This window comes from Canis aureus, chromosome 10 (assembly GCF_053574225.1).
Source record: "Canis aureus isolate CA01 chromosome 10, VMU_Caureus_v.1.0, whole genome shotgun sequence".
Classification (NCBI taxonomy): domain Eukaryota; kingdom Metazoa; phylum Chordata; class Mammalia; order Carnivora; family Canidae; genus Canis; species Canis aureus.
The window spans coordinates 62,185,733-62,209,181 of NC_135620.1; the positions used below are offsets into that span (position 1 = coordinate 62,185,733).

The 23,449-nt window shown below is 37.0% G+C and overlaps 1 pseudogene; it reads right to left on the bottom strand.

The window, feature by feature from the left end:
* Nucleotides 1-7,736: 7,736 nt before the first annotated feature.
* On the bottom strand, nt 7,737-8,900 carry LOC144321545 (WD repeat domain phosphoinositide-interacting protein 3 pseudogene; annotated as a pseudogene).
* Between the last annotated feature and the right edge of the window lie 14,549 nt (nt 8,901-23,449).

Genomic DNA, 23,449 nt, shown 5'->3' on the forward strand with positions numbered 1-23,449 from the left:
TTAACACAAACAAACATAGAGTATTAAAAAAGCAATTAGAAGTTCTTAGTAGTTTGAAAGCATATGGCTTTTCTGCCCACCAGGCAAAGCAAAAGCATCTAGAGTACCCAAAAATAACAAAGAGATACATGCAAGAACATCATAACCCAAGTAGGAACAAAAACAAAGTGTATCATGCTTCCGAGCAATTAAAAGAATGAAAGGAAAGAGGCTGTATTTGATTTTCATGCTAGAATATTCAGGCTCTAGTAACTCAGATTTAATGTCACCAAATTGCTGACTCTCATTTCCTCCTGTGTGACCCAGACCTCCAGGGCAAGGAGGACTTTCTAAGTAGTAGCTGAGCAGATTGTTTCATTCCCAGGCCAAATTGTAGAGCCCCCAGTGGAGGCATCTCTGTCTTTTCTTAGTCTATAGCTTTTTAAAGAACTGCACTGCGAGTACATAGTCAACTAGCCACATGTGGCTTTTAAACATAAATGCAATTAAAATTATATAAGTTAAATGTTTCTTTCCTAGTTGTAGTATCTACGTTTCAAGTGCCTAGGAACCACATGTGGCTAGTGACTACTATTGAATGAGTGAATGAATGAATGAGTGAATAAAATTAAACAGTGAAGAAATTAAACATCTTAATCATCACAGAAATTCCCATTGTTCTTAACAAATGATGGAAAACAGTAGAGAAAATGAGTCAAACAAGATAGGCAAGTTTGCATCTTAGTACTTACATGTACTTGGAGAAGCAACAAGTCTGCAATTCCCAATAATTTCTCAGGCAAGAAGGTGTGATTTTGCATTTGTTTCACACCACTCAAATTCCTGCTAAGAATCTAGGCCCATATTTCTGGTTGCTTCCTTTGTGGCGTCATTTTAATATGACTAGGAAATAATTTTCTGTCTCCATTCTCTTTTTGGTGGTAAACTTTAATAATGGTAAGACTTCTGGAAGTCTTCCCAAGCGCTTTACAAAACAGCATGCTTCTGTAATTAAAACTATGTAAAAGCACACATTTTCTGTTATCTGTTGTTCTTCCTACCTTGTATTTTCTTTTTTGAATTTTGAAAGAACCATGTTCTACTTCAGGATGATAGATTTAATTATATCTAAAATACTGTTGGAACTTGAAAATTCTAGTTTATTTGATTATCTACTTTATTTCCCATCAGAATTTGATTTCTCATAGAGAAATCATAACATTTGGTTCTATATTAAATCACATTTGCATCATCATAATATTACAAATGTAGCTTATTGATTTTTTAGGAAAAATATTGAATATGATTGTAATTATAAAAGGGAAGGTACAGTCAGGTTGGTAACTTGAAATTAGCCACCAAAATAGGCAAATGCTACAAATCAGCTTCCTCCCTCACCATGAGTCAGTTTACCTGAAAACCATTGAGTATGAGGTTCTGCAAATTTATAATTTAATTATTTAAATGGTAGGTGTCAAAGAATAATCTATTTATTGACAAAATAGTAATAGGTATATATCATATGTATGTATATGTATGTACATATTACGTAGAGCTAAAAATGAAGCCAAAAGAAGAATTAAGTAATCTCATAAATATGTTAATAAAAGTTACTCATTTTTCACAGGCAAATTTATAATCAGTATTTAAAACTGGTACATTGGAAAAAAATTCAGATTTCAGCATATTATTTAGAATAACCACACTAAGAACAGATTTGGGGAAAGAAGGACATTTAATATTGCTTCTTTACTGTTTGAACTTTTACAATTTAACATATTACTTTAATAAATGTAACCTTTCCAAAATACATATAAAATGCCATATAGACCTTGTTCCTCCAAACCTTCCATACACACAAATAATTTGTTATTTGAACTTAAACTCTTATAGGAAAATAAATAAAATAAAAACATTTATTAGGCCATATCATGTGTACTACCCTAGGAATTTCTACACTTGTCAATTCTCAATCTGTTAAATCCTCCTAATATCCCTGTGAAATAAGTATTACACAGGAGTACTCTTAGAATTTAGCGACCTGAAGCAAGAAGGGGTATACTGGGGGCAGAGATTTTGAAATGGTTCCTACGATGTTGGGGATACCCAATATCATCTGTCTTTCTTTTTTTTTCATCTGTCTTTAAAACCAACTTTGATAGTGATATCAAGTTTGGAACTACATCTCTCACTGAAGATCTGTTCATTTTTGTGAAAGAATAGAGACTGTGAAATGGGGACCGACGGGGAAAGTATATTATTCTTTGATCGTGCTTGCTTGGCCACAGGTGGGCAAGCAGATTGACCTGTCCATCCAAACTGAGTAATTCCTCACTCCTTCACTTTTTGTTTATGACTTTGTTTCTTCATCCTTGGCAAGAACAGAAAGTAAATCATGGCATTTCTTGGCTGAAAGGCAGAGTGAAACAGCTGTGACCCTTGAGATATTGTTTACTTTACTGCCTCCTGATACACACTCAGTCACTTTTGTTGGACATGCTTGATGGCTTTTGTTCATACAGTTGGCTGTTCTGTTGCTCCACCAATTGATGAAGAGACAGAGAGTTGCTGCTTTAAGCTACATTTATTAGTTCATTCATTAAACATTTATGAGCACCTATCTGCCAGATACTAGGATGGTTATAAATAGGAACAAACAGGTACCCTACCCTTAAGGTGCTAATAGTCTAGGAAGGGAAGACAAACATGTGAATATGAATCATTACACAAGGAGAGTAAGTACTAGAAGAAGTATGAACAAAATAAGATGGGAACACAGAAAAGAGAAAGAATAATTTCGCATAGGAGAAAGGTGGAGAAAGGCAAGATACAGGAATGTTTACAGACACAGGGATGTTTTAATTGCACCCTTGTGGCAGGCAATGGCCAGGATGGTAGAAGCCTTCATGATGCAATAGGAAATAAAGCCCCCAAATCAACAACTGTGGCACGGCTACAGGCCATAAAGAGTAGTAGGTTGAATGGATATAGTAATACACCACCCAAAGCACTTTAGGACCCCTTTAGGACCAAAGCACTCCAGCTGCCAGCAGCATTCCTGCTGAAGGCTGAAAGTGGATTATTTTGCAGTCTGGCTTAGCTCAACACTTTGGGATAAATAAGAATTGCTCAGGAAGAGGGGGAGAGGTCATGCAACAACATGTGTAATGCATGGGAGAATGTATTTGGAGTTCTGGGGCATTTAGGGCACAGATGTTACGGTGAACCTTAGATCCTGCAGCTGCACTCGGGGTTTCCTTTTGGCCTAATTACCTACTTTGTTTCTAGCTTTTACCAAGCCCAGATCTGATGCTAGAATAGAGAGCTTGTCTCATGCAAGGCTTTTTATTTTATATTCAAGTGTTGAGACATCCTCTCCAAAGCAGTTGGGGGGATATTGGAGGGCTGTCTTGGTGGGAAGTAACATGATCAGATTTGTGTATTGTAAGGTAAAATGGCTGGGTGTGTAAACAGGAATGAAAGAAAACAACTTTAGAGAACAGTTATGTTCAGTTAGTCCTGACCTTGAACTCCATAACCGTTCAGAGGCTAACAATTGGAGAAGGAGGCAATAGTTCTGAAGATAATGTCCCCTTGATCATGGCTGTAGAAACCTGGACCCTATTGCCTGGGTTGGAATCTCAGTTCTGCCACTTATTTGCAATGTATATATATTTTTTTATTTTTTAAAGTATTTTTTAAGATTTTATTTATTCATGAGAGACACACACAGAGAGAGAGATTGAGAGAGAGAGAGAGAGAGAGAGAGAGAGAGAGAGACAGGCAGAGGGAGAAGCAGGCTCCATGCAGGGAGCCCAACGTGGGACTTGATCCCGGGACTCCAGGATCAGGCCCTGGGCTGAAGGCGGCGCTACACCATTGAGCCACCAGGGCTGCCCTGCAACGTATATTTAAACAAGTTTTATGAACTATGTTTGCATTTTTCTCATCTACACTAATGATACCTGTCTCATGGAGTTACCATGAGGATAAAGTGCATTAATATATGGAAAGCCCTTCGAAGAATGCCTAGCACACAGTAAATGTTTAATAACGCTAGTTATTATTAGCTTAGCAGTTTCCTCAAATGTTTTATAGTAAGGAGAGCTACTTTTATTTATCAGAGTCCTGGAATCTCAAGAAACAGTGAGGAGAAAGGAATGTATTCATGAAATTTGTTGATTAAAGTTGGAAAAGATGCACTGCTACCAGGGACTTCACCCCTGTTCCAGCCCCAAGAACCAACTCTCCTCCCCCTTCCCAAGTCAGAATGGCAAGATGGGGAGGGGAATCCCGTTTGCTTAGACCTGAAAGGGGCACCTTTAGTCATCTTGGAAAACCATCCATCTAAGGTTGGGTTCCTACTACAGCCTGCCTCAGCCTTTGGTTCTGTCATTAGACTTGAATATCTAGGGACACCTGGGTGGCTCAGGAGGTTGAGCGTCTCTGCCTTTGGCTCAAGGTGTGATCCCGGGGTCTCAGGATCCAGTCCGGCTTTGGGTTCCCTGCAATAAGCCTGCTTCTCTGCCTGTGTCTCTGCCTCTCTCTCTGTCTCTAATAAATAAATAAATAAAATATTAAAAAAAAAAGACTTGAATATTTGGAGCAATGGGAAACTCACACCATTCCCATCCTCACAGAGCCCACAGTCTACTGGAAAGCACTGCCATAAATTTACAACTACATGCACACATAAAAGCACAATAAATGGTATAGAATAGACTTAAAGATGGGATGGGAGTGAAGAGAAAAGAAGGACAAATTTACCCTGGGACAAGCAGGCAGAGTTTCATCAAGACAATTACATCTGTGATGAATCTTACAGGATTAAGTTTTTCTTGCTAAGCAAAGAAGATAAGGAAATGCATTTGAGGCAGAAGGAGGTGCCAACAGAGGTAAATAGTCTGGAAATAGCCCAGCCGGTTTTCAAAATCTTGACAGCCAGAACATAGCTTGGGGAGTAGAAGGGAAGAAAAGTAAGGAAAGATAGACATTTAGGCAGAGGAAGTGGGTTGTAAATCCTTCAAATCAGTGCTTTCCTCTTTACCACTATTCTGAAGGAAGGGCCTTTGAAGACTTCTAAGAAGAGAAACAACTAAATTTGTGGTTTAGAAAATTTCGGTGGTGTTACATGGATGAAAGAGGGCAGGACTATGGTAAAGCCTCCCGGACATAAAGAGGAAGTGAAGCCTTTTTGAGATGCGAAATTTAAAACCACAGTGATAACACAAATATTTAATTTTTTAAATGTAAAATCCTAAGTATAATGTAATGAAATGCATTCCTCAAGGCTGTCCATATGATCAAGGAACTTTTATTAACGAATTTTCTGTTTATTTATATTTTATGTTTGCTTCATCTAGAGCACTATTTTACAGACATGTACGTTCAGATGACATGCTTTTTTAGCCCAAAACAAATAGAGAAATAGATCAAGCTAAGAAAACTGTTTTTTTTTTTTTCTTTTTTTAGTGTGAATGGCTGGAAAAGCAAAATGTATATTGTCTGAAAAGAACTGCTCTATCAATCTCCACAAATGTTTCCATTCCTGTGAAAAATCAGTGTGTATTACTCAACATATGTGCCCATCAATCTCTACTAGTTTGAGCTGAGGGTTAGTCTGGTAAAATTTCCCAACAGAGTAACAAGTGCTAAATGTCACTTCCTAAAGCTGAGAATTTTATTTCACAAAGGTAAATTTAAAGCACAAGTTTGGAATTAGAAATGAAACAAAAGCTTTATGAGGATGCACTACATTTTGGAAGTGAAATGTGCCATGTTTCACAGATTATTTTTCTTTAAAGTTAGTAGGTATTAAAATAAAATTTAGTGCTTTTCTCTTAAAAGTGATTACATGTTTATATTAAAACCCTGACAATTAAGATATAAAGGAGAAAATAAAATTACTCATAAACTCAGGAACCAGAAATAACTATTTTTTATGAATTTATTTTTTATTGGTGTTCAATTTGCCAACATATAGAATAACACCCAGTGCTCATCCCGTCAAGTGCCCACCTCAGTGCCTGTCACCCAGTCACCCCCACCCCCCGCCCACCTCCCCTTCCACCATCCCTAGTTCGTTTCCCAGAGTTAGGAGTCTTTCATGTTCCGTCTACCTCAGAAATAACTATTGTAAATATTTCACACTCCTTTCCATGCACACACATATATAATATTATATATTTATCACCTATTTCTATTCATTTAAATTATGCAACGGATATTTTCCTGTAATATTCAATGTTATTTGAAAACAATATTTTAATAGTGGTGTAATATTGTACCATAAGGCTATTCCATAAATTATGCAACTATTAACTTACAATTGGGCATTTAAGTTGCTTCTAATTTTCTATATTTTAATTTTCTATATTTAACTCTGTAATGTTCATTCCCATACATGAATCATTCTTCCCATATCATTGGTGACTTTCTAAGAGTAGAATCCTAGAACTAAAATTGTTAGGTTAAAGTGTAAATTATATTTTTAAAGCTTTTGCCAGTTATTGTCCAATCACTTTTTGTGCAGATGTTATTAGTATGTGGTTGCACTGGGAGTGCATATTTCCAGGCAAAACATGGTATGCAACTCATAGTTACTTTTCCTTATTAAATGTGAAGCGGAGATGTTTCATAGTGCTTATTGGACAACTATTTTCTGTGATTTGTCTCTTCGTATCTTATCAATTTTCTATTGGGGTATTGGTCTTCATCTTCCTCTTTTGAATAAAGGAAGGAAAAGAACTTCCTTTGTATAATAGATACTTTGGGATGCTCAGGAACACCCCAGTGGAGGAATTTGGGCTATCTTTTTACTTTGCAAACTGGTTGAGCTCTTGAGTCTGGACTCTAGTTCCTGTTGCCCATGGGAGCTACTTAAGGACACCTGGGTTAAGATCAAGACCACACAGTTCATAATTATATTCTGTTCATACGTTAGCCTCTTTAGTCTCTTTGTCATATTCATTGCAAAACGGAGCATTTGCTGCTCTTTTGATTTTAAATGTTGAAATCAAAAACACAAAATTAAATCTCTTTATCAGGAATTTTTAAAAAGTAGATATATATGTCAAACAGTACTTAACAGTACTTAAAGAGCCCATAACTTATGGTAGTTACTCAATGTTTTTAAAAAATGTAATGTGCCTTTCATTCCCAAAGTATTGGTTTATAGCTAATCTTAAAAATGTGGGAGAGGGATGCCTAAGTGTCTCAATGGTTGAGTGTCTGCCTTTGGCCCAGGGTGTGATCTCGGGGTCTGGGATTGAGTCCCACATCGGGCTCCCTGTGAGGAGCCTGCTTCTCCCTCTGCCTATGTCTCTTCCTCACTCTCTGTGTGTCTCATGAATAAATAAATAGTTTTAAAAATGTGGAAGAGAGAAAAAGATGGGAAGAAAGGTAAGTAGAAATAACATACTGAAGCATTCTATAAAGCATTATGCTCAACGTTGACAGAAATCACCAGAGGACATTCTCTCCCGAATATCACCTTGTTGACAGAGATGTTGAGTATTTCCTTTTATAGATTCTAAATTAGATGACTAATTTTTAAAGTCTATGCATTACTTTGTTCCTTAAATATAGCAGAGAAATATAGTTTTAACCCTGAATAAAATGAATCTCATTTTCCTGCCCCATGGGAAGATTGGCTACTCCTGTCAATGATACCACAAAGCTCTTGGCCTTATTGGGTGGGTCTGGCACTTCAGTGGGGGTTGTCACTGTAGGTGTTGATGGCACACACTTGTGAAGAATCACAGCTTGTCATTGCTCATTTCTAGAAATTGCACATAAGCATCTGGATGCACTCCTCCTTGAAGTTGAATAGGAATGCATATAGTAGCTGCCTTCTGCATAAGTTGAAATGATAACATTTGACTCTGTTTCAAAAGCACAAATGCATGGAGAGCCTGAGGGAACCTGAAATTTGGGAAAACTCTATTTAGAACTGAAGTATTTTGGAAGAAAACTGCTGACACCAAACTGTTTCTTCCTTCTTTGGATCTTTGGCAGCAAAAATGTGGACTGTGCCATAGTCACTAGATACACAGATGATGGAAGCATCCTGACTGAAGCAAATGAAATAAATATTTGCTGCTTGTGATCCTTTTCATGGTTGTTGGATCCAATGCCTTGATGAAGTAGCAAATATTCTTATGATTCCCTTTCTCAGAATGTCCTTCTGTGTGGGAATGTCCATGGGCAGCTTCTTGGTGCTCACCATGTCCACAAGCTGCACATGACTCATTTGCATGCCCAAAAGGCCAAGAAAGTATTGCTACTTTCTTGATTCACCATACAAGACACAAAGGATTAAGCAGGGTTATAGCAGGATTCAAAGACATGACACTGATAGGGATTTTGTGTGCATGTAAACATCTTACTTATGGGGTCCAAGATGACCATAATTCTATCTCATTTCAATGTGACCTCCTTGACTTCTGTAGAAAAATTTATTTCATTTTATTTCATTTTTAAAAGATTTATTTTGACAGAGCATGTGGAAATGTGCACATATGCATGGGGGAGGGGCAGAGGGAGAGGAAGAGAGAATCTCCAGCAGATTCCCCACTGAGTCTGAAGCCTGTGTAGGTCTCAATCTCACAATCCTGAGATCATGACCTGAGCTGAAATCAAGAGTCAGACATTTAACCGACTGAGTCACTCAGGAGCCCCCAAATTTTATTTTAATAAATTTTTTTTCAGATCATTCAAAGTTATCATTTTATTGGAAGAGTATTCTGGCTTTTTTAAAAAATACCAACAACCAAATATAAATAATTGCAGCAAAATGTTGCTTGGGGAGACCTGGAGATAGGGTCATACCACCCTGGTGCCAGAAGTGCATGCATACCAGGGAGCTCTCTGAGCACCCAGTGCATCCATCTGGCAATGCAATGAGTGGGATAGGGCCTCATGTTTTTATTACTATTGCTTTTATTTTATATATCAGAAAATGAAATGTTATTGACATGTTAAGTTTTTTTGAAAGTAGGATGATTTGGTTCAAGGCAATTCCAGTGGGCCTTTTGGCATATTATCAGAATGATCCTATAGTTCACCTGAGAGAACAATTGTTTGAAACTAATGAAGAAAATGTTGAAAAGATGAAACAGAGGGGTATGGCCCTGCACAATTAGAACAAGGTTTTGTATAATGTAGTAGTAATTAGTGTAGTAAGACATGAGCTTAGGGAGAAAGAGACAACGGAAAGAATAGAACATCAAGAAAAAGACCTATGTAAATATAAGTAATTTAGAATATTAAAAAGGTGTCATTTGAGATCTGTAGAGAAAGATTAAATGACTAACAAATGTCAGACTAATCACTGCACCCAAATAATGTCTAGACTGCTGAAAGATCTTGATATTTCTTTAAAAACCCCCAAAAAAACGTTTTGGGAAGAACTTTATTAGCAAATATGTCACAAAATTCAGAAGCAATAAAAAGAGGTGACAGATTTGATTGGGGAAAAAAACAGCCAGAATCAACTTAATGAAAAAGAAAAAGAGGAAATTTTTTTATAATAGTCATAATATATATAAAAGTTTCCTGAAATCCCATAAGAGAAATATATATATATAAAAAAACAGAGGAATGAGAATATCACAAAAGAGGTACATAAATGGTCAAAAAAGGGAGAAAATCTTTGTATAGATGTAACAAAGATTTAATAGTCAAAATGTGTAAAACATTTCCTACAATTCAACAAGAAAAAGAAAAAAAACAAAGAAGATACACAAATGGTCAGGAGATATAATAACTTCAACGACAGTAGGAACAAAACAAATGCAAATAAACAAGTTTTCACCTATCAAATGGAACAAGAATTTTAAGGAATAAGTACAGCTAGAGTTTTCATGGACATCATCCTAGTCTGCTCAGGCTACTACAACAAAATACCATAGACTGGGTGGCTTCAACCAAAAACATTTATTTGTCAGATCTCTAGAGGCTAGGAAATCCAGGATCAGATTGCTGGCCGATTCAGTGACTGGTAAGGACCCACTGACCGGAGGACTTGATTTTTACATGGGCATCTTCTTACTGTGTCTTTACAGGTCAGAAGGGACAAGGGAGCTCTCTGGGGTCTCTGTTATATGGGACTATCTCATTCATGAGGGTTTTATTCTCATGACCTAATCACCTCCCAAAGGCTCACCTCCAATTACCATCACACTGGGGATTAGGTTCCAACACATAAATTTGGGTGAGGGATACAAACATTCAGTCACACCACACCAGGAAGAAAACCATGGCCAGCTGAACCAGCCATACAAGGGAATACAGAATGGTAGTGAAAGAAGGTAGCTAGCTATACATTAGCTACAGCCAAGTGACCAGTTACAGAAAAGAGAACTAGACAAATCACGAATATTCCTCCTTATTCTGTTAGAGAAAACACAATTTTTGTGTATCAGATATCTTTGTTTTCTTATCGTTCTCGTATCATGTAACATAAGATAGATGTGTTGACTTTATATCACAGTATCTAAGTATTGCTAATTTTACATCATAGTATTTAGGTTACATAGTATCAAGGAGAGTAAGCATCATCCAAAGACTTTGTGTTCAGTTTTAGGGAAAGAGTTAGTGGGTTCTCAGCTGTAGGCAGGATAGTTACATCATGTTAGGTGAAATTATAATCACATTACTGTTTTTATTTGGAAATTAAGCATAGTCTAATGAGAGGGATATGAATGCCAAATTGACAAGGCATGGATTTGTGATAGGTAAGTGTAAATTTAAAAAAAAAATTTTAAGTAATCTCTACACCCAACATGGGACCTGAAATCACAACCCCAAGATGAAAGCTGTATGGTCCTCTGACTGAGGCAACCAGGCGCCCCATGATAGTTGAATTTAAGTGTCAACTTGGCTGGATCAGGGGATCCCGGATATTTGATTAAACGTTATTTCCAGGTATGAATGTGAGGGTGTTTCTGGATGAGATTAGTGTTTGAGGGATGTCTGGGTGGATCAGTGGTTGGGTGTCTGCCTTTGGCTCAGGTCATGATCCCAGGATCCGGGATCCAGTCCCACACTGGGCTCCTGTGAGGAGCCTGCTTCTCCCTCTGCCTGTATCTCTGCCTCTCTCTCTCTATGTATCTCTCATGAATAAATAAATGTTTATAAAAAAGAGAGAGATTAGCACTTGAATTTTGGATGCAGTAGACTGTCCTCCCCAATGGGCATCATCTAATCGGGTGAGGGCCTACATATAAAAGGCAGAAGAAGAATTTGCCCCTTTTTCTGCCTCATTGTTGGTGCTGAGATATTTCATCCTTTCTCCTGCCCTCAGACTAGAATTTACATCATTGATTCTCAAGCCTTAGATTCAGATCAAATTATATCACCGGTTCTGCAGGGTCTCTGGCTGGAAGATGGCAGACTGTGAGACTTCTCAGTCTCCATAATTGTGTAAGCTAATCCCTTATAATAAATCTCCTTTTATATCCTATTGTTTCTATTACTCTGGAGAACTCTAATATAGACACCATAAATACTCATTTTATTGCACTGACGGTAAATTGCTACCACCTTTCTGGAAGGGAATTTAAAAATAAAGTCATGCTTTTTGACATAATTCCACACCTAGGAAGTTATCCAACATTAGTATCTATGGATGAATTTATGGATTTCTCCACATGAACGGACAACTCACTATAGTTTTTTTTTTAAGATTTTATTTATTTATTCATGAGAGACCGAGAGAGAGCCAGAGACACAGGCAGAGGGAGAAGCAGGCTCCATGCAGGGAGCCCGACGTTGGACTCGATCCCCGAACTGGAATCACACCCTGAGCCAAAGGCAGACACTCAACCGCTGAGCCACCCAGGCATCCCCTCAGTATAGTTTAGAAAACTAAAAAACTTGGACACAAATGTCTAATCATTACAGATTTACCAAGGAAATTATTTCATCATTCAAAGCTATACTAGGAAGGCTATTTTTTTTAACGGAGAAGTGTACTCTTTTATTAGTCTTATGTAACATGATGCCGTTTTTATACATAGTTTTTTGTCACAAATCTGCATTTCTGCAGAGAATGGAGTTTTAAAGTCAAGGGTGTGAAGAGGAGATAGTAATGGTGGGATTCTTCTCAGAAGTGAAAGCTGAATCTATAAATGCCACTGGTTCTAATAGCTGTCTCCAGAGGAGTTAGGGAATAAAGGTCAGGAACTATATTTTAAATGCTATTTAAAACCTCAGAACTTTTGTCATTTACCCTTTACAGAAACTGCCTATTTCCCCCATAGTAATCATTCCTTTATTTTACATATATTTTTGAGCACCTAGTATGTGCCAGGCACTATTTTAGGTGCTAATATAGGAGCAGTGAAGAAAACAGAAAAAGTCATTGCTTTCACGTTCCTATGTATTCAGATTCACAGTATTAGACATAAAGCAATCAAATATAATAATGTGTCAGTGGGTGATGAATGCCAAGAAAAAAAAAAAGTAGAGTGAAGAAATAGAGGATGTAACCTCTTTGATTAGCTGACATTTGAATAAAGACCTCAAGGAAGTGAGCAAATGGGCTATGCTGACTTTCAGGGGAAAAGAGGACCGCGTAGGCAGAGATGAAGGTAGCGCTAGTGGTCCTGAGTCAGGAGTGTGCTTAGTGGCTAAGGAGCAGCAAGGAAATCAAAGAACCTGGAGTAAAGTAAGGCAAAGGAAGAATGTGGGAGATAAAATCAGAGGCAATTGGGGGTCAAGGAACATACTGAGATGAGGGTTATCCAGGAAATTCTTAAATTATGAAATCTTATATATGACTTATACCAGAAAGCAAAGAGCTAGAGGGATTCTATACAACTTCTCATTTAGCTTAAGGGGAAAGGAATCCCAAGGGCAAAACCTACCAATAGGTGAACAAAACAGGGTAAATAGTTGAGGTTAATTGACAGGTATGAAAGATCTATGGAGGCAGCTTGGGGCTAAGAAGCTGGGGTTGGGGTTGCCTTGAAACACCAATTGGTTCTGAAATAATTATACATGGTACATACCTTTTTAAATGAAAGTTTGTTTTTGAAAATATGTTAGAAAATGTCAGTGGGTGTTCTCACAGTGTAACGAAGCGTGAAGAATGAATATCCTCCAGTTCACTTCTGTTTTTCTTTCAAAGAATATGCAGACAGAGGCTTGCTATAGAGAAAATGAGTAATTTGAATTTTTCTCCCGAACTCAGAAATGATCCAGATTATTTGGCAGTTTGACTTCTTCCAGTTTGCATTGCATTTGCATTTTAACACAATGTCAATAGACATAACTATCTTCTTTGAACATTTTTATTCTTTTCCTTTACAGAGTAGTTATTCTGATCAGAGGATAAAATAACAACTTAAAATGAAGTCTCTGATGGAAATCAGGCCAACTGATTGAAATAAATTTAAAAAGAAATCCTACCTCAAGCTGTATGTGTAATAGTGTGAAATGATATACTCCTGCTGTTTCAGAAAAGATGAATTACTGTGAATGCTCCCTAAACCAGAGATGAAACTTCAAAATATTGTAATCTGAAAAAAAAAAAAAAACACAAAAACAGAGCTTAACGAAGGGGGGGAGGGGAATCCATACTACATAGGTGTACTATGTTATATCCTTTTAAACATAAATGCCTTAAGAAGAGATTGTATATTTGTTTGTTAATTCATAAATTATTATTGCATGTATGTTCTGTTCCAGCAACTGTGCTAGGCACAGGACACCTCAGTGTAGTAGGGAATGATGGTAAGGGAATTAAGTGTATTATAAACATGATGAAAGAAGCAAGCATACGGGGGTGGGGGAAGTGACTGTAGAAACACAAAAAAGACTGGAGAACTGGGAAAGGCTTCTTGAAAGATATATTGCTTGGGAACCTGGAAAATCTGGATTAGAAGGATGGCGCAGCACGAAGACCTTGGGAAAGGGGGCAAGGGGCCTAGCTTCCTGTATGAACTCTGCTCTTATCTAAATGTGTGACTTGAAAGGTGAGGGGAATCAGAAATGAAGGGAAAAGACAGGATAAAGCAAAGGTCCTATGAAAGAATGCTTGACACAAAACAAGGGTGGGGGGGGTGCCGGGAGGTTTAGGGCCTTGAAGGGTGTGGCTGTGCTATCCCTGCAGCGGTACTTATCCTGGGTTTTCTGGGCTGAAGAGAAGCAGTGCTGACAACTTTGGTATCTCTCTTGCACCTCCTCTACTGCCTGTGGACTTTTCCAAATCCTCTGTAACAATTTCTGAATACTAAGACTGATCTACTCCATTGCTTTTCAGTAAGTGCTCCCATAATCTCTTACAACGTGAGAGACCCAGGGTCCTCATTAAAAATACCACTCTTTGGGTCTTACCTCAGGGTGCTGAATCAGAATATCTGGAGCTAGAGTACAGATCTCTATTTTAACTCCCTTATCAGGTGATTCTCATCCTTGTCCACCTGCATCCAAAGAAAGTGGTATCCACACTTGTAGTTCCAAACAGGGACTGAAATTAAGGCTCTCAACTCCCAGCTGGGGTGGGGTTTCCACTCCATTGTGTAATTTTCCTTTTCTGACCCAACAATCTAAACTGATTTAGTATTTCTATAAATAACGTGGAGAAACTCTTATGTTGCTAAGAAGCAAAGTAGGAATTTAAGTTATGCATAATGTGATACTTTGATATTATCTGTGAGCAAAAATATTCATGGGGGGCCACCTGGGTGGTTTAGTGATTGAGCATCTGCCTTCAGCTCAAGTTGTGATACTGGGGTCCTGGGATCGAGTCTGCATCAGGCTCTCTGCAGGGAGCCTGCTTCTCCCTCTGCCCATGTCTCTGCCTCTCTCTGTATGTCTCTTATGAATACATAAATAAAATCTTTAAAAAAAATAATGGAAAAATACTGAAAGGAAATCCAACAAAATGTTAGTCATTTTTACCTTCATAGGATAGACTGTTGATTTTATTCATCTTTCTCTTTTCGCATAGTTTGTGTCCTATAACATATGTGCAAATGTTTTATAATTAAAAATAACAATTTCCTGCAGCCCCGGTGGCTTAGCAGTTTAGCGCTGCCTTTAGCCTGGGGTGTGATCCTGGAGACCCAGGATCGAGTACCATGTCAGGCTCCCTGCATGGAGCCTGCTTCTCTCTCTGCCTGTGTCTCTGCCTCTCTCTCTTTCTGTGTCTCTCATGAATAAATAAATAAAATCTTTAAAAAAATAACAATTTCACTTAACCTGAAATAAAATCAAAATTGAAATGCATAAAGCTATAAGTGACCCTCAGAGAACTTTCAAAGTCCTTGATAAATTTTTTTCAAAATTTTAACAGTTTTTGTTGGCTCTGGCCTTCCAGATGGTATGGATATGCTCAGTGATCTCTGACCTCATTTGATTTCTAAAAATGTCCTTTGATCATCAACTTTTACCCTACTTTTCCTGAAAAATTAAGTCATCAGAAACACAAAAGGTTTGGAAGGTTTCGATTTGGGGATGAAGAGAAATCATGAGGAGTAATATTTGTTCACTTCTAAAATCCTGTAAATCTTCTTTATGAGAAATTTAAAGGCAGGCTTGAAATTTTTAATCTGGGATTTAAAAGTTGATGAGGATAAAAAGAAATTCATATATTCTCAAGTAGAGGTAAAGCTAAAATGTTAGAAGACTGTGATTTGCTTTTGACACTTTTTATTATGAACCAAGTGATTTTTTAATTTAAACATTTTATGTAATATACTAGTATACACAATTTAAAAAATAAAAAAATTAATTATCCATAGTGCTACTGTACATTAACATTATAGCATGTTTTCTACAGTTTATACATAGGACTGTAATCGCAGACTACACATAATTTGTATTCTTATAATTTTTATGGTATTTTAATGTACATATTTCTCAGGTCACTAAGTAGATTTTAGAAACATCAATGAACCAAATTATTCCTGACACTAAAATCAACATAGAACTGATCTGTTTTGTTCAGATTACGAATCTACTTCAAATTACTTAAAATAGGCTTTTGGTATCATGATATATTTGGACAGTCAGGAGCATATTCATTTTATTTTCTATTGCCCTATTATATAATTAGTCATACCTAGGTGAAACAGTGATAAGGGGCAGGATAAATTCAAGTGAAAAAACTTCCTTTCAGTTCTCATCAAGGCATATATCTCATGGATGGAGATTCAAATAAAAAAGCTTATGACTAAATAATTAATATCAACTTCTAATAGGAAATTTACTTTGTGATAACAGATGAATTTGACCAAATTTCTGTGAAAGTACTAATATGAGGATTATTCCCACTCCTCTGTCCTACTTTAGAAGCTACAGCCCCTTTAAGTCCTATACAGCATAGGAAAAACAGCCACTGACTTTGGAGAATTTTAGGAAACTTTTATTGACTTAAGCATTGATATTTCCAGATGGATCTGGACTCTGAGTATCTGGGTATTGATGTATCACCTGAGTCTTCCCTATTTATTTCTCAATAAATCAGATGGCATCCAAAGCCAGATAAGTCCTACACTTGAAGAAAAAGAAAGGCAAGATATTCTGAGATAAATGACATAGCAGGTAACTGCTGATACCACATAAGAAAACACTGGATAACAGAAGGCTCTATTAGTGCCTAATATTGGAAACCAGAAATAATATTACCAGGAAAAATTTTTTTTGGGTCCCAACAAAGGTCAGAGTCTAGTTCCTGTTCCTCTGATCTTTCAGTAGGGAGATTACAGTTCCCCCAATTTCAGTTAAAGCCCTTGAAAAAATTCCCTAAGCAGTTTGCATATTAGAATTTCCTTTTTCTTTCCTATAGTGATACATGCTCTTTACATTTAAACTTAAATTGCCCTATATCAATTACCAAGTAGTTCATTTGGGGCTTTAGAAAAAATTCATTCACAAAACATGAAGAATGCAAGGTGGCTCTTTTCCTAACTCTGAATTCAGTTATATCATGTTGATATCTTGAAGGCAGCCACAGGGAGTACTGTAAACCAGAAATCAACAAACACCTTAAGTCAGAACCCTCACCTTTAGCCCCATCAGGCTTGTGTGATCAGACCACCACTGCCCATAGAGCTCCATATATAGCTAAAGCATGAGAAGAGTCTGATAATCATGTGCTTCACAGCCCTGATCTTAATGTAGATATCCTTCATTGGCTCTCACTGGCAGTATGATGTAGAGCCTAGACACAACAGCATAAACTACTTGCAAAGAAAAATGAGAGCCCAGTTCCCCATATAGGAACATTCCAAAGTGACCCAAAGAATAAATTAGAGAAAACTTTCTTCTTCCTTTAATTCAAAGAAGAAAAAAGAGGACAAAGATGAAGAATGAACAGGAGGAAGGAGAGGAGATGGTAAAAGAGAAAAGAAGGAAAAGGAAGAAAAAATGAGGATGAAAAAAGGGCTTGTCAAAAATCCCACCTTTTCATAGTGGCCAAAATGCACATTCATTATTTATCCTTTGTTTCAGAGGCACTTTTACTGTGTATTTTCCTTTTCCTTCCTTCTTTTTTTAAAATATTAGAATACTAATATTTTAAAAATGAGGATGAAAAAAGGGCTTGTCAAAAATCCTACCTTTTCATAGTGGCCAAAATGCACATTCATTATTTATCCTTTGTTTCTGAGGCACTTTTACTGTGTATTTTCCTTTTCCTTCCTTCTTTTTTAAAATATTAGGATACTCTACAGCATGCTCTGTTATCAGTACAGGAATATTCTGGATCATGCTTTGCTGCTGCCCTTCACAATCAAGACTGTCCACTCCTTTGAGGGACCTACTCCATTAATGAGTCATAATGTTCTTTTTCTGTGATTCAATGACACAAATAAGGGATTCTCAGATGTAAAAAAAAAAAAATCAGTCACAGGCAAACAACATTGGACAAAAGAGATTGAACTTGAATCATTGCTTTTGGAGAGAGCCAAGGGCTTAGATCAGACTCATTATGAAGTTGTCTTTCAGAAAATTAAATTTCTTATTAAACTGCTAGCTTGCCTCTAATTTCTGAAAGACCCTTATTACAGTTTATATCAGCTTAATACTAGACAAATACATCATTTAAAATATACTCTATTGAGACTTTCTGAATATCTGATATATATCCAAATGAGATGTCAAAATTTCTCATACAGGCAGTTCAGATGAGATGGTTTCATAAATTCCATCTATGGTGAAGCATACACTCTGTAGCCTCAAGACACAGAACAGTTTCCATAAGTCCAGTATACTTCCAAGTGTTGTTGGTGTTACCATGAATCACAACAAAAATAAGGTGAAGGTGAAACACAGGTACTGTAATTTGTAGTTTGCACCATATTTCAGGTGCATTTCTGCTTTGACATTATATCCAGACAAGCAACAATGAGTAATTCTCAGTTACCCTTTGTAATATCACAGAGATTTTTCTAATAAAAAGCAGAAGCGGAAAATATAAAATGTAAGTCCCCAGTCAGGCAAGGATTTTGTTCTATTTGATTTTATTCACTAACACCATTCCTACTGTTTAGGACAGTACTTGGGAGAGTGGGTACTCAATAAATACATGTAGACTGAATGAGTTAATAAATGGAAATTTCAGATTAGCAGCTTTACTATTTTTTTAAAATAGTTTGCATTCAATTTGATTGAATCCACCAATGGTTGTAGTTTCCTTTTTTATTTTCCATGGTAACTATATACTTCTGCAACAGAGAGGTAAAGGAACTCCATAGTTACAATTTATGTTTTACAATTCTACAAATTAACTCTGTTTTCATAAAAATCTCATCTAAATTAAGCTAGTCATGTCAGAAAATCCCCTAGCTAAGGAATATATGTGACAAAAATTATATCAAGAGACCAATTTATATTTATAATCTTGCTTATTAAAATTTTTATTATTTATTTTCTTCACCTTTTTTCCCCATTCACAAAAGCACAGTCAAAATAAACAAACGAACAACGACTAAAAACTGATTTTCTGTTAAATGAACCAGGAAGCTATCAAAATCCTGGAGGAGAACACAAGCAGCAACCTTTTTGACCTCAGCCAGAGCAACTTCTTACTAGACATGTCCCCCGAGGCAAAGGAAACAAAAGCAAAAATGAGCTATTGGGACTTCATCAAGATAGAAAGTTTCTGCACAGTGAAGGAATCAATCAACAAAATTCAAAGGCAGCCTACAGAATGGAAGAAGATGTTTGCAAATTACATATTTGATAAAGGACCTATACCCAAAATCTATAAAGAATTTATTAAACTCAACACCCAAAAAATGAATAATCCAGTTAAGAAATGGGCAGCAGACATGAATAGATACTTTTCCAAAGAAGACATCTAGATGGCTAACAGACACATGGAAAGATGCTCAACATCACTTATCATCAGGGAAATACAAATCAAAAGCATGATGAGATACCACCTCAACACCCGTCAGAATGGATAAAATTAACAACATGAGAAACAATGGGTTTTGGTGAGGATGTGGAGAAATGGGAACTCTCTTGCACTCTTAGTGGGTGGGAATGCAAACTGGTGCAGCCCCTGTGGAAAACAGTATGGAGGTTCCTCAAAAAGTCAAAAATAGAACTACCCTATGACCCAGCAATTGTACTATTAGGTATTTACCAAAGGATACAAAATTACAGATTCAAAGGGATACAGGCACCCTAATGTTTATAGCAGCATCATCAACAATGGCTGAACTGGATAGTCCAAATGCCCATTGACTGATGAATAAAGAGGTGGTACATTAAGAAAATTACATATATATGTATATTATATATACACACACACACATATATAGGCCATTATATTACACATATTTATATATTACCTATATTACTCAGCCATCAAAAAGAATGAAATCTTGCCATTTGCAGTGATGTGGATGAAGCTAAAGTATAATATGCTAGGTGAAATAAACTAGAGAAAGACAAATACCCTATGATCTCACTAATATATGGAATTTAAGAAACAAAACAGATGAACATATGGGAAGGGGAAAAAAGAGAGAGAAACAAAGTATATGAGTCTTAAATATCGAGAATAACTGAGGATTGTTGGAGGGAGGGAGGTGGGGATGGGCTAGATGAGTGATGGGTATTAAGGAGGGCACTTGTGATGAGCACTGGTGTTATATGTAAGTGATGAATCACTGACTTCTCTTCTTGAAACCAATATTGCACTGTATATTAACTAGAATTTAAATACAAATTAAAGAACAAAACAAACAAAAACAAAGGGAATGTCCCATACTCTTTTGCTAACTAACTCTTTCTGTTTTTTCAGCGATCTCTAGAGCAGCTGTGGAATCACCTGGACATAAAGTATCACTCATTTGTTAAGATAGTTTCTAAAAAGAAGAACAAATACCATACCCACATCTGAAAGTCTATTAGGAAGTATAAACTGGTTGAAATAGTTAATGAACACTTTTGGAACATGTATATTTGGGAAGGAGAATCAACTTAATTACCTTTGTCAATCAAAGTCTTAATTATACAGTTAATTAATGCTAGTCAATGAAATAATTATAATTAATCACATATACTTTCTATTATTTACTACTACACCTAGAGGTTTCTTTTAAACTAAACCTGCCTATAGATGCCTATAAGTGAAAATATGTAAAAAATTATCTCTAGTGTTAATTTTCAGAAATATCAAGATATATGAAATTAAACCTTTAATGTTACAAATTTAATTCTAAACTTCTCTTTCCAAATCAAGAAATTAAAGCTTTTTCTCAAATGAAAATAAGATGTGATTTTAAAAATTTCAAATCTATGGTAGAAAAACTTATAGTTTTAGGTAACAAATTCTCTTAAAATACATGAATTATTGGAGCCCCTGAGTGGCTCAGTTGGTTAAGCATCTGCCTTCTGCTCAGGTCATGATCCTAGGGTTCTGGGATCAAGCCCCACATTGGGCTTCCTGCTAGGCAGGGAGCTTCCTTCTTTCTCTCCCTCTGCCTTGCATTCCCCTGCTTGTGTTCTCTCTGTCAAATAAATAAAATCTTTAAAAAGACACATGAATTATTTAGATCACTGTTTCCTTAATTTGGCTGTGCATCAGAATCTCCTAGGGAGATTTTAAGAATATGTATCTCAGGATCTCTGCCTAGATCTATGGAACCAGAGCCTTTGGGGATAAAACTCAAGAATCTTTTTTTACAGTACTTTCCACGTCCAATGTGGAGCCCAGTGTAGAGCTTGAATTCATGACCCGGAGATCAAGACCTGAGCCAAGAAATAGAGATGGACACTTAACCAATGAACCATACAAGCATGCCAAAAAAAACCCATATTAAAAAATTTATTTCGTCACATGATTCTGATGTATAACCAAATTTGAGGATAGAAGATTTTAGATAAGTATCTCTTACACATCATGAGCTATCCTCATTAATTTTTCCACATACTCCAAAAGGTGAATCTACATAAGAATTAAGCCAGTTATAAAACTTAGACTTTAAATTGGTCTGACTTAATATTTGGTCCACAAAGGGCATACAAAAATCTGGACCACCCCGTGGGCAATCCAAACATAGTATCTTTCATCATCCATATCTATTGCAACCATGGTACCATTTCAGAACTCTGTGGCTTCTGATCAGGACATCCATTATAGAGAAAGTAAACAGTAACATTTTAAATGTATAAGTGCAAATCACAAGGCTTGATATTTTCAGTTGCCAGCTTTGATTTGTGGTCTGTTGCTTCTCACACATCAGCAGCTCTTTTTAGTGTCCTCTGCTGTAAAAAAGATGGAGGGATTTATAAGTGATAAGGAAGTACCTTGAATGATAATGGGATTTTAGCTATAAAATGTAAAGGGAACCCAAGAAGTTATTTTGATAGCCTGGGCTCCCTCCAGAAATTAGAGTTGGAGAGGGCTTGAGTGCAGATAATTTTGGGAGGCAGTAATCCCAGGGAATAGAAATCAGGGAGTGAGACGTGGAAGGAAGAAAAGCTAGTACAAGGATGTGTTCTCAACTTGGTCACTGCTGTGGGCCCTGGAGTTAGATTATGATGGATCTTCTGAGAAGCAATATAGAACATGCCTCAAAATTGTTCACTGGAAGGAAAGAAGAGGAAAACATTTGCGCACAAGCCCCTGCTTCCAACCAGTCAAGGATTGACTCATCAGATGTTTATTCTTTGGACACACTGGACACACTCCAGTATGTCCATGTGTGAGTGCTTCCCAGTTCCCACAAGCATCCTACACTGCAATATCAAAGACCTAGAGATCAAAACAGAAGGTGTCCAGCAGGCAAAAGTGAGGTGCTCTCAGAATACATATTTGTATGAAGCTGGTAGCTGGTTTAGCATGATGGCTAGATTAAAAGGTGGACCAAGAAGACCACAGACAAGGCATAAAAGTTGTCCAATACAGTCATGCATGTATCAAGGAGGCTGCTATTCTGTACTGTAGTGAGGCTGCAGTTTAGAGATGTGAGATTCCCAAGGTTGAATACTCTTACTTATGTGTTGAAATATTCCCATAGTTCTCTAAATTACCAAAAATAACATGAAGTTATGCTCCTTACATACTGTCATTGTGAGTCTGTACCATGGCAGCTCCCTTCCTCCCATACTGTCAATTTTTTTTTAATTTTTATTTATTTGTGATAGTCACAGAGAGAGAGAGAGAATGAGGCAGAGACACAGGCAGAGGGAGAAGCAGGCTCCATGCACCAGGAGCCCGATGTGGGATTCGATCCCGGGTCTCCAGGATCGCGCCCTGGGCCAAAGGCAGGCGCCAAACCGCTGCGCCACCCAGGGATCCCAATTTCTTATCCCCATCCAAGGCTTTTCACTTCTGTTTCTACTGAGTGACTTTTATACTTCACCTGTGACCAGTGAGAAGCTAATTAATCCCCAATTCCATGATATACATTTAGCAAATTAACAAGATATAGAAATTATAGTAGGGGTATCAGGGACCTCAATGATGATTTGGGGTATAAGTCTCCTTGATGACTAGTATCACTACACTATCAAACACCACTAGAGATAATAAAACTATCTGGTGCTCTTACACTGGGTTCCTTGGATTCCTAAGGCATACAAGTAAAGTGATGGAGTGCCAACACTATTCTGAAGGTTCAGGTCAATGACACTTGCAGATAATCTGCCACAACACATTTGTCTTATTTGTTACTATCTGCCATGTTTCTGGAAGATAGCCCTTGCTCCTCTTCATCTCTGCTCTCAAATATTTCTCAAAAATAAACCTACCTCACCTTACATACCATCATCACCACTATGCATTTCGAAAATCAAGTTTCCATCCCAAACCCAAGAACAATTTTCTCTTTGAATTAACCTGCATTTCTAATGCCACTGTTTAGATACTGTCTCTGATTGAAGACCACTTTTCTATGGTCACCGGCAGTGTCGGCATTTGGGGTTTTGTTTGTTTACTTGTTTTAAAGATTTATTTTTCATGAAAGATGAGAGAGAGGGGCAGAGGGAGAAGCAGGCTCCCCAC